The sequence below is a fragment of the Petaurus breviceps genome, unplaced genomic scaffold (genome assembly GCF_028583685.1).
Source record: "Petaurus breviceps papuanus isolate PSGF00001 unplaced genomic scaffold, PetGlider_PUasm1.0 214, whole genome shotgun sequence".
NCBI lineage: Eukaryota > Metazoa > Chordata > Mammalia > Diprotodontia > Petauridae > Petaurus > Petaurus breviceps.
Window position 1 is genome coordinate 16,452,271 of NW_027185863.1, and position 11,150 is coordinate 16,463,420.

Consider the following 11,150-nt stretch of genomic DNA (forward strand, 5'->3'; position numbering starts at 1 on the left):
CTGTATCAGACACTGTGTTAACTGTTAGGTGAAATGCAAAACAGTGTGAATATCCCTTCCACCTTGTGACTTTCCCCATTGTGGTTTCAGTACATCATGGGTTGGCATAAGAAAGCTGCAAGACAACATGCAAAGACCAGTAGGTGACACAGAAAAAGTTTGGAAACTCAGAAATGCATAACAAACATGTATAGTATTTGTGTAATGTCAACATATTTTATCTTTTGATACCATAATACTTCAGATTTATTCTCTGGTACAAAGGGAGGGCTAAAAAATTTTATGTGGATTTTCCAGATTGCAGGGCAGCTGTGCCCTGAAACACTGCAATGTAGATGGAATAACTATAGTTGGAAAATCTTAGTCTTGGAGTCAGGAAACCTGGGTCCAAATTCCAGCTGCTTTTCTTCCATTGGCAAGTCATTTTACATTTCGGAGTCTCAGTTCTGTCTTCTGTAAAATGGTGATGAAAATATTTGTTATATCTCTATCCCTTTACAACCCTCAGGTGGCAAACTCTAAAGTATAAAGTGATTGAGATATTATTATAAGGTCCCTAGTGCAAATATATTAATTAGAAACCAATAAAGAACTGAATTTCAGAGATGGGTAGGGACAGAACACATCAGTGTCTTCAACAAGAGACAAAAATCAAATGACAAGAAATCTCAGCCTGTCATGATAATTCTGGGACATTTTAAGTCATTCCAAGAAAGGATGTAACAATATACAGCCTTATGTCTTTCAATTTATCTAAATGAATTAACAAATGAAACATTTGTCTCTTCCAGAGTGGCTACATCTTTACCTCAGATATCCTAAGAGATACCCCTGAGGATTTGGAGTACCTTTTCCCTAATGCTATTGGCTCAAACCTCTCTTCTGGTGTTTTCTCTCCCCTCATATTAGCTGACAGTTATTAACATCACACCCCAGTTACTATTTAAGTAATTAAGGCTGATTAGCTTTTACAAATGGGGCATTTACTTTAATGATACAGTTATAGCAAAAGCATAAGCATTTCCCTTCCCCTGAACTCTGGGGATATACTTTCTCCTATTTTGCCTCAATTCTTGAGGACCATGGGCCCAGACTTACAATTTCTTCATAGCGTAGAGTCTACCATTTTTACACAGTTGAATGAGTCTTTGCCTCACCTACCACTGGGATAGGTCCCAAAGGTTGCTTTTTCCCCACTTCAGGGATTCATTGCTGGATCCTCTGACTGCAAACTCTGGAATGGACTTGACTCTCACACCTCTCAAAGCTCATAAGGTTGTAGTAATTTCCAATCTCCTTCACCTGCAAAGAAAAAACAAATCTTGAGATAACTAAGTATTGAAGCCCCTATTCAAGGGCTGCATGTTGACCTCATGTGGTGAAGGCCCAAGCACTAATTGTTTACAACATTGTTTCTTCCCTTCTCTCCCCCACTCCAAGGGCACCAGGCAGGAAGAAAATAAACCAAACCTTTTAATGCTCTACCTTCCTCGAGTTTGATTAACATAGTCGATTGACCCGAAAAGGCCCTTTGTCATCACATGGCTAGCAGAACAAAACCAATTGCAAAATGTCTCCCCGTGCTATGAATTTCACGTGGGCATTCCATGAGTTGAGCGTTCTGTACTTGTTCATAAGGGATAGGATCATTGGGAAGTTCCTCATTATAGAAAGATGGGATTTGTGAGAATCAAGAGTGATAGCAAGTTTGTGAATTTAGGTAACTGGAATAATAGTGATAATTTCAATAATAATAAGGACATTTTGATAAAGTATGGGTTTAGGGTAGAACATGATTTATACTTTAGATATTTTTAGTTTTTTATTCCTATGGGAAACCAGTTTGGAATGTCTAATATGCAGTTTATACAGTTGTACTGGATATCAGGAGAAAGATTAGTGCTGGATATATAGGTCTGGAAGTCATATGTATGGTGATCATATTTGAACTAAGGGAGCTAATGAGATCACCAAATGAACACAGAGAGAGGAAAGTAAAGGGAGTTCAGAATAGAACCTTGGAATACATTCACTTATTGTGGATGTTACATGAATGATGACTCACAAAGGAGAATGAAAAGGAAAGGAGAACATTCTGGAGAGCATGATCCACAATTTCAAATGCTACAGAGAGACAAAGGAAAATGAGTATTGAGAAAAGGACACTAGATGTTTTTTCCTATCTATCCATTTATCTACCTACCTATCTTTTATCTATCCATCTGTCTATCCATCCATCTATCCATCCATTTTTCTTTTTTTTTTTAATTTTTTTAAAGCAATTGGGGTTAAGTAACTTGCTCAAGGTTACACGGACAGTTATTTCTGGGTGTGGTGCTAAGTATCTGAGCCCGGATTCAATCCCCAGGTCATCCTGACACTGAAGCCAGTGCTCTTACTCGCTGTGCTACCTGGCCACCCCATCCATACATTTTTCTAGCTATCCATTCATTTATTTATTCATTACAATCAACAGAAATCTATTTTCTTTCCTTCCCATCTTTTCCTCCCATTGGGAAAAAATGATTGTAACAAATATGAATAGTGAAATAAAACAAATTCCCAGGTGGGTATTACTGACTGGAAATTCCCAATAGAGGTGGCATACACCTGTCATCCCAGCTACCAGAAAGGCTAAGACTTGGGAGTTCTCTCGAGCTGAGGAATTCTGAGTTGCAATGCTCTATGCCAATTAGTATGTACTAAGATCAGCAACCGTAGAATGAGCTCCCAGGAGCAGATGACCTGTAGGTTGTCTAAGAAAAGGCAATTAGCCCCAGGTTGGAAACAGTACGGTCCAAAGCTTTTATGATGATCAGACTGTGAGTTTGTTCCCTGATATTAAGGATCGTTTTGTCCTTTTTTGTATTCTTATCTCAGGTACATAATAGGCACTCAATAAATATTTGTTAACTTATAAACTTCCAGACTGCATAAGACAGGGAGGCCCAGTCTACCAACAGATAAACAAAAGCAACAAGTTCCAGCTTTGACCAAGTCCAAAAAATGTATGTTTCATTCTGTACTCTGAGTCCCCCTCCTCTCAAGCCCGTGAGATCTGATGAAGAAGAGACCATTGGCAACTTCGTAGAGAGGAGGTTAAATGGAGTAATGAAGCTAGATTGAAGAGAGTTAAGAGTGAGAACAAACGAAGTAAGTTATTGTATATAGATGACTTCTTAATGGAATTTATCCAAAAAAAGGGAGAAGTGATCCAGAATGAGAGTTAGTAGGAAGAGTAGTATTTAGTGAGGATTTTAAAAAAGATTTTGAAGACTTGGGCATGTTCACAGGAGGCAGGAAATGAACCAGTAGATAAGAAGAGACTTGAGAATACAGAGAAGGGGAGATGATGATGGGAGCAGTCTTCTGGAGAAGTAGGAAAGGATGGTATCAAGTTAACGTGTAAAGGTATGATCTTGATAAGGAGGTTTATCTTTTCAAGATAAATTTGTGATTGTCAAGACATCACCCACATGATGTCATGGTTCCTCTTTGAGAATGAAGGCCTAACAACAGAAACAAGAGCCAAAGAGGAAAGGAGTGGGAATAACATAGACATTGTTTCCATTCTTACATATTTCTCTTGCTTCTCAACCCATCACATTTTGACTTCCAACACTATTACCAGATTGAAACATCTTTGAAAGCTACTAAATGATCTCTTAATTGCTAAATCCAATGGCCTTTCTCTGGGTTTGTATTCTTGTTGGTAGTGTTTGACAGTATTAAGCATTCTGTCTACCTGTTGCCTCTCTCTCCCCCAGATCCTCCTAACCCTGTTATTTATTTATTTGCTTGCTACCTGTCTGTCCATTCCCTATCAGTAGTCACTGCTGTATCTTCATCCATGTCTTGAAACCAGTGCTCTAGCTTGGGCCCTACTCTCTTCTCCCTCTATTCTATCATTCTACGACCTTCTTTCATATGAATATAATTGTTATCTCTCTACAGATAACTCAATGATCTACATATCTAGTCCTGATCCCTTTTCTGCATTCAGTAGCCTCCTGCTTCATGTCCCATGAGCATCTCTAACTCAACATATTCAAAATTAAAGTCTTTTTCTTTCTCTTGACGCCCTCACCCCACCTCCCACTTCCCAGACCTCATTTCTTTCAAGGATGCCATAATTTTCCCAGTCTCTTGGGCTAAAAATCTCAGAACAATATTTATTCTTTCTAGCCCCTATAGCCAACCACCTTCCAAATCTTGATGGCATCTGTCCCTTTCTTTCCAAGTACATGACCATGCCCTAGTTCATGCCATCATTACATCTTGCCTGGACTTTTGCAATAGATTCCTATTTGGTCTCCTTTCCTCTAGTCTTTTTTCTACATAATCCATCCTAATCTATAAGGATACAGAATTAGATTTCCTGCAACATAGGACTGTTATATCAAAATGTTAAAAAAAAAAACAAAACTCCAATTGTTGCTTATGGACTCTAGGTAAAGTACAGACCCTTTGGTTTGACATTTAAAAACCTTATACATCCAAACCTTCACATAGACTTTCTTCTACACCTTGTATACACCTTGCAGTCTTCCATTTCCACCTCTGCCTATTGGGATTAATAGCTATGTTCAAGGCTCAGTTTTTATTGGCTTATACCCAAGGTCTTTGTGAATCCTTAGTCTAGCTATTAGTTTCATGTATTCTCTCTGCTCAAATTACTTTATACTTTGTATGTATTTTATATTTTCTTGTTTTGTGAACATGCTATTCCCCATCATCCCCCGGTGAAATGTCAGGCTCTTGAGGACAAAAGATATTCTTCCCTCCACCCCCACCCCCACCCTACCTTGCGTCCCCAGGGCCCAATATAGTGCCTGCAACATCGTGGTCACTTAAAAATTCCTGTTGAATTGAATTTGAAGAAGAAGAAAGTGAATGATATATGAACCCATTTTACCTGGCTCCTGAGAACTGGTTCCAAGCAAGAATAACCCACGATAATTTTAACTGACTTCAACTAAAACCTTTGTAGTTACAATGACTGAAATATGATATTCTCTTAGAGAAAGAATCTTCTTAGTGTCTAGTTACACACTAAGTGAAGGTAGTATTTGAAAATTTTAACATGTGCAAAGTGGCCACTGGATTGCAGAACCTTGTAGACACTAAGGATAGAAGCTGGGAGCCCTTTGTCCTTTTGTGTGTCCAGATCTAATTGAATAGGAGGTTCATGAGTCCTAGCAATTATCCTAATTTCTTCTCAGCATTGCTTTCCATATCTTCTTCTCTGGCTAGGGAAAGAACTTCAGTCTTCCTTCCTTCTCTTGCCTCCCACTAAATAATATAACAGTTCATAATGGAAAACAGGATGTCAACAAGACAACATTACATTTTGGGAAGGTATAATATCTCTTCAGCTTTTCAAATCCTTCAAGGATGTGAGCAGTACAATAATGATTATCACTGGGAATAAAACATTTGCTTCAGGAGATACTAAAGGTGAGAGTGAAACAATTTTGTATTTATTTTAAACATTACAATGTCATTCATAATTAATAGGATAATCCTGCTCGGTAGAGCTTGACAATACTGTGTACATTTTCAGCTTTATTTCTTGTTCCTTGTATGAGAAATAGACTTACCCTTAAGCCTTCATTTTATTTTATTTTTTCATAAGAAAAAATTATTCCCAAAGCTTGTAACTTTGTTTTTTTTTCCTAAATGTTTTGATTAACACTATTTTCCATGAGGTGGTGATAATTAGGTCAACTATTTAAGCCTAATGCCAAATGGAGGCATCACGCACAAGGGTCAGCAACTTTGGCAGACAACCCCCCCCCCCTTTAATGCTGCTTCTCTTTCACACCATAATTGGGACTCTCCACCCAGCTTGTACTGAAATAAGCCCTCCCAGAGCAGCTAAAAGTCGTTTTTATTTCATATGGTATGCAAATCAAACACTTCCATTTTCTAGGCCAATCGCCAAAAAAAGTGGGGGAGATATCCACTGAGATATCACCAGGAAATAGCACTTAAATAAACAAAAGTGTCAGTGGAATAGCACCGTGTATTAAAGAGATCTAGTCATGTGAGCAGATCCATGAACAAGATGTGGTTGAGGATGAATGGAGGGAGAAGCAGAAGGAAAATCATTATGGGATTATTCTATCAACCACATGGATAGAAGATGCAAATATATGAGAATTTTACAAAACAAATTTCATCCATAGAAGCAGCAGTGGTGGGTAACTTTAAATACCTGAACATATGCTGAAACTTTAGCTATGCCAAAGAGATGGAAGGAAGGAAAACAAGCATTCATTAAAGCCTCTGCTATGTGTTTGGCACTGTGATAAGTGCTTTACAAATATCTCATTTTGAGGAAACTGAGGCAAGGACATTAAATAATTTGCAAAGGGTTACACAACTGATGTCTGAAGTCATATTTGAACTCGTGTTTTCTTGAATTCACTATACCACATAGATACCTCTGATAAATTTTTGATATGCTTAGGATCATAGAAATCACAGATTTAGAGCTAGAATGTACCTCAGAGGTCATCTAGTACAATACCTTCATTTTATGGATGAGGTAAATCAGGCCCAAGAAGGGTAAAGGACTTGTCCAAAGTGACATAAATTGTCAGTCTTATGGGTAATATCTGAACCCAGGATAGATGATAATTTCATTCTTCAAAATGTTCTGAAATAACCAGATACTAAATCATGAAGAGGAACTGGTGACTGCTTAGGAGGAAGTAGCCACTATATCTAAAGGTTTATGATAAAGAATAAAATGAGAGCTGGGGTCTGAAGTGAAACTTAAATTCTGAGAGAGTTCATTTCAAAGGAGTTAGGAAAAAATGAGTAACATCTGATAGCCTAAAATAATAGAGAGAAAATTGATTCCAAAGGAAGTGGAGACCTATCAAGAATGAAATTCTAAAGAAATAAATGTCGATGATTCTGACAGAAGAAAAGGGGAACTAAATGACTCAATGTTATTTCAGAATTTTCAAAGATAACTCATTAGATAGCTTTGATTTTTAAAAGACATGAATAGTTGATGGAAACAGGGTTCAGGAACTAAGTGAAGATGAAGGACATGGACCTGTAAGAATAGTAACAGGACTGGCAAAGATCAAAATACACTTATACTATCAATGAACAACAAGTTCATTATTGTACCCTTTAACATAGTGATAAAAAAAATACTAGCTCTAACAATAAAGCAAGACATATGAATTTAGTAAATAAACATAGGCAAAGCAGAAATAAAGTCATTTTTTTCAGATGATATAATGATGTACTTAGAGACCTATTGTCAAATGAAAAATTGATAACATAACATCAGCTAAATTAAAGGATATAAAATAAATCCTCACACATCATTAGTGTTCTGTAAGACTCAGTAGGAAGAGACAAAAAAAGAAATTTCACTCAAAAAGTATAAAATATTTGAAATTCTTTCAAGGACTATTTGAATACTGCTTTAAAAAACATAATTTACAGAAATAACAACAGATCTAAACAACTGGAGAATACTAATTGTTCATGGGTAGGTCAAGCCAATGTAATAAAAATTACAATTTCACCTAAACTAATTCACTTGTACAGTGCTGAACTAAAAAAATTGCATAAAAGATGTTTTACAGAGCTAGGGAAAAAATCCTCAAAATTCATTTAGAGGAACAAAAGGTCAAGAGTTTCAATGTAATTTTTTTTTAAGTGGAGGGGGTGTCTATCTGTGCCAGATCTTAAGTTCTACTTCAAAAAAGTAATCATTAAGAGGAGAGCCACAGACATATAGACATACAGACACAGGCATAGTGACACAGAGAGACAGAAAGAGAAGGAGAGATTGAGAAATAATAGTGGAACAGGTTATACCACATACTGAAGTAAACAAACACAGTGGCACAGTATTTGATAAGCTCGAAGAGCCCAATTAATAGGGACAGATGCACTATTTGAGAAAAACTCCTAGAAAAAAAAACTAAACAATGGTTTGGAAGAAATTAGATTTATACCAATACCTCATACCATACAGCAAGATAAACTCCAAATGGATGAAACACATAAGATATCAAGGGTCACATTATGAACCAATTAAGGAAACAAGAAAGAAATTGTCCTTCAGGTCTATGGAAAGGGTAAGAGTTCGTTTTTAAGTGATAGAGAAGATCATAGAAAATAAGCTGAACAATTTTGATTAGATAAAATTAAAGAGTATTTGTACAAACATGGTATAATAATATAGTAAATATTTGTAAGAATGGTTATATTAAAATATAGTAACATAATAAATATTTAATGTAGTGAATATTTGAGAGAAAACAGGTAACTAGGGAAAAATCTAATGTTTCTCAGTTAAACATCTCATATCTAAGAAATGGTGAGGACCTGATTCAAGTTTATGAGACTAAAAATCATTCTCCAATAGATAAATGATGAAAAAATGTGAAGAGGTAGTTTTCAAAGGAAGACATCCAAGTTATTAAAGATCTGATGGGAAAAGGCTATAAATCACTAATAATTAGGGAAATGTGAGGTACCATATAATATCCATTGGACTGGCAAAGATGACAAAAGAGCAAAATAGCAAATATTAGAGAGGGCCATGGAAAAATAGGTACACTAATGCACTGTTGGCAGACGTGTGAATTGGTCCTGCCATTCTGAAAAGGAATTTGAAACTATGCCCAGAAAATTACCAAACTAAGTATTAATCCAGCTCTCTATTTTTAGACCAGTACCTCAAAGAAGCCAAGGAGAAAGGAAAAGAATACGAACAAAAAAATTTTATAGAAAATTTTTTGGTTGAAGTCAAAATTGTAAACAAAAAGGGTGTCTTATTGAGGGATGGCAAATTGTGGTAGATGAATGTAAAAGATTATTATTGGACCACAAAAATTATTAAATGGACAATCTTAGAGGATATTTGGAAAACTTTTATGTAACGAAGTGAAATGAGAAGACAAAGAATAAATTATATAATGATAAAATAGAGAAGAACAAGTTTGAAAACCCTTAGACCTCTGATTAATGAAATGGCAAACCATAAGTCCATAGGACTAAAGATGGAACATGCCACTCACCTCCTGACTGAAACTGTCTCTCTTCATTTCTTACAGCACAGTGGTATTCCTTTTCATTCATATACCAAAACTTGTTTAGTTACTCCCCTAAAGATGGGCAGAACTAAGAGCAATGTATAGGAGCTAGAGAGGGAGATTTCCACTCCATATAAACAGAGAATTCATAACAGATTGTTGTCCTGATCCAAGCATTCTAGAGAGCAATTTTGAACTATCGTCAAAGGGTGATCAAACTGTGCATACCTTTTGTTCCAATGATACCACTAAGTCTGTATCCTAAAGAGGTCATAAAAAAGGGAAAATAACCTATATGTGTATGAAAACATTTTAGAAGTTCTTTTTGTTATGGCAAAGAATTAGAAATTGTGGGGATCAGGGTGGCCAGGTAGCACAGCCAGTAAGAGCACTGGCCCCAGAGTTGGGATGACCCGGGGATCAAATCCGGGCTCAGACACTTAGCACCCACCCAGCAACATCTGGCCATGTAACCTTGAGCAAGTTACTTAACCCCAATTGCTTAAAAAATTAAAAAAAAGAAATTGAGGGGATGCCCTTCAATTGGGGGATGGTTTAAGAAGCTATATATGAATGTAATGAATACTATTGTGGTATTAGAAATGATGAGCAAGTGGATTTCAGAAAAACCTGGGAAGACTTACATGAACCAATGCTGAATGAATTGAGCAGAACCAGAAGAACACTCTACACAGTAATAGTGCCATTGTAGGATGATCAACTATGTTTGACTTAGCTCTTCTCAGCAATACAATGATCTAAGACAATTCCAAAGCTCTCATGATAGAAAAATGCTACTGACATCCAGAGAAAACTGATGAAGTCAGAATGCAGATCAAAGCATCTTTTGGGGAAGGGGAATGTCTGGTGGAGAACTTCTTTCTCCCTTTGTTGTCTGTGTATAACTTTCCTTTTGGACCAATAATTTGCTTTCTGTCTCAGGGAAGATACATCAGTTCCTTTGTGTCCCTGCTAGATGAGAGGTACTTTTTAAAAAAATCTCTGCTTATGTGTGAGTATCTGCGGAGATGAAGGGATTCAGAAGCAATTCCCAAATTAGGTAACTTATTAGGAGTTAGTTGCAGGTAATGATAACTTTCCTCATTTTAGTCCAGCACAACCATCATGTCTGAAAACACGATTTTTGGTTTTTTGTGGCCACCATCTGTTTTCATCAGTAGAGGAAGCAACCCAGTAAGAAAAAGTAATCTCTCATTATCTAACATTATTTCAGAATATTTTCTAGTACTTTTTGATATAGTACATAGTGGGCCAGCCTCAACATGAAGACTTTACTTTAAGACTCACCTCAGACATGCATTGTGGTTATGATCCTGGGCATGTCATTTAACCAATCACTGCTTTAGGCAGCTCTACAAACTCTTAATTTACAGAGAAGTTGCAAACCTGGTAGATGGCATAGAAACCTATACCTTTCTAGTGCCTATCCTTATATTATTTTTGCATTTTTTTTGGAGGGGGAAAGCAAGGCAGTTGGGGTTAAGTGACTTGCTCAAGGTCACACAGTTAGTAAGTGTGTCAAGTGTCTGTTGAACTCAGGTTCTCCTGACTCCAGGGCTAGTGCTCTATTCACTGTGCCATCTAGCCACCCCTATCTTATCATATTTCTATAGTGCTTTCCTCATAAATTCCAGTGGCTCTCTATCACCTCCAGGATCAAATATAAAACCCTCTGTTTGGCTTTTACTTACTCCCCTCTCTACATTCTGTAATCCAGTTTCATTTCTATTTGTTCTTCATTCCATCTCTTACGTGGACATTTTCACTGCTGGTCTTTTCATTCCTGGGATGCTCTCCCTCCTCATCTCCTTCCCTTGGTTTCTCCAATTTCCTTCATGTGTAATCCAAAGTCCCACCTTCTTCCAGAAATCTTTCCCAGTCTTCCTTAATTCTTAGTGTTTTACCCCTGAGATTTGTACTTTTTTTGCATGTTGTTTCCTTACGTTGTGAGATTTTCAAGAGCAATTTTTTTTCTTTCTTTTTCTTCCTTCCTTCCTCCCTTCCTTCCTTTCTTTCTTTCTTTCTTTCTTTCTTTCTTTCTTTCTTTCTTTCTTTCTT

General features: G+C 36.7%; 1 long non-coding RNA gene across 1 annotated transcript in view; it reads right to left on the reverse strand.

Annotated features, from left to right (window-relative positions):
* Window positions 1-219: 219 nt before the first annotated feature.
* Window positions 220-11,150, reverse strand: part of LOC138165677 (uncharacterized) — a 19,645-nt gene continuing 8,714 nt past the window's right edge. The window contains exons 2-3 of the long non-coding RNA XR_011169398.1: window positions 1,099-1,302; window positions 220-453 (exon numbers count right to left, since the gene is read on the reverse strand). This is a non-coding gene — a long non-coding RNA (uncharacterized lncRNA). The remainder of the gene's footprint in view (window positions 454-1,098; window positions 1,303-11,150) is intronic.